This window comes from Galeopterus variegatus, unplaced genomic scaffold (genome assembly GCF_000696425.1).
Source record: "Galeopterus variegatus unplaced genomic scaffold, G_variegatus-3.0.2 Scaffold1358, whole genome shotgun sequence".
NCBI lineage: Eukaryota > Metazoa > Chordata > Mammalia > Dermoptera > Cynocephalidae > Galeopterus > Galeopterus variegatus.
The window spans coordinates 168730-170420 of NW_007727469.1; positions in this window are offsets into that span (position 1 = coordinate 168730).

Here is a 1691-nt window from a genome sequence, read left to right on the forward strand (position 1 = left end):
GTGAGCAGGAACCGGTCTGTATGTGGGATCCGAACCCTCGGCGGGAGCGCCACCGCACTTCGAAGCGGCGCACTGTAGCAGTGCGCCACTGGGCCGGCCCAATCAGAGCTCCTTTTTGATCTGTTATAAGAAGTTGTTTGAAAAAAAATTCTCAACTATAAAATCTGAAAACCACTCATCTTGCTAATAGTAATAATAGCTGCTGGGTGCTTAATTTATGCTCTCCTTGAGTTAACTGATTTAATGCTTGCACCAAGTGATGAGGTCAGTATAGAACAGCACCCTCCAACAGAAGTATAAAGCAAGTCGCCAATGATTTAAAACTTTTTAGAAACCAGAGTAAAAAAGGAAAAAGAAGCAGGTAAAATTAACTGTAATAATACCATACCTTTTATTTAATTTGATATATCCAAAGTATTGTCATTTTTCCATGTGATCAATAGAGTAAGCATTAACAAGGTATTTTATATTCTTTTTTTTTTACATAAAGTCTTCAAAATCTAATGTGTATTTCACACTTACAGCTCATCTCAATTCAGACCAGCCACATTTCAAGTACACAACAGCCACACATGGCCAGTGGCAACTGCCTCGGGCAGCGCAGGGCTAGAAGACAAGAGGGCAGGGCTGGGGACAGACTGTGTGTCCTTGTATCCTGGCTCTGCCACTTACTAGCTGTGTGATCTTGGTGGAGTTTCTTAATGTCTCTTTGCCTTGATTTTCCTCATCTATAGGATGGGGATAATAATAGTTTCTTCTTCATAGGGTCGTTGTGAGGAATCAATGAATTAATTTGCTGCTGAAGGCAATACCTAGCATATAGAAAGCATCCAATACATGTGAGCTACTTGTATATATATGAAGAAAAAGGCTCTGGGGATTAAGTAATTTGCCCAAGGCCACCCAGCTTGCATGCAAAGCTCTTCCCTTAGCCTGCCTCAAAGCTACATTTTGGGAACTCTTAGTGAAGTGTGAGTAAGCAAGTTCTAGAGGGGTATTTGTAGTGCTTGCCAATTTCCCTGGTGAAAACACTCTCACCATGGAGTATTTTGCAAAATTCCTGAAATATTAACCACCAGCTCTCATGGAGCCCTTGCCAGCTCACTCCAGCACCTTCTGGTGTAATGTTTTCCATTGGTACTTGGTAAATCTGCAAGAAGTGCCCAAAGGACCTAGCACGGGACAATGTGCACACTGCAGTTGCCCACCGGGTGTTGGCTGACTGATATGGAAGCTAAGAAAGCCTGGGTCTCCCCGCTCTCCTGCTGGCACTCCCAGGAGTGAGGAAGAGGCTGAGGAGGGAAGACAGGCCTGACTCACCAGGCCATGGGGAATCCAGGACCAGAAATCACAGTCTTGGCCTCCAGTCCTGGATTTGTTCATCTGCAGGCTCAGATCCCCAAACTGTCACCTACTGATTACTAACTTGGGGTGATTTGGGCTGAGAATGAATGAGTTTGTAACAGATTTCATTTCCTACAATGACAAACGGTCCTTGTCTCCCACCACTACAACTGGGCGCCAGGAGGCAATTGTCTACAGTTTCTCAAGGAGCCTCATTGAAGTCCTGGGAAGTCCTGGCCTAGTACACTGAAGTTTTTCTCTGCCCATGTTTTTCTTGTTCCTGCTGCAGTTCTGTGTGCACTGGTTAAGACTGGGAAGGAACCATGACAGTGAAACCATGACAATGG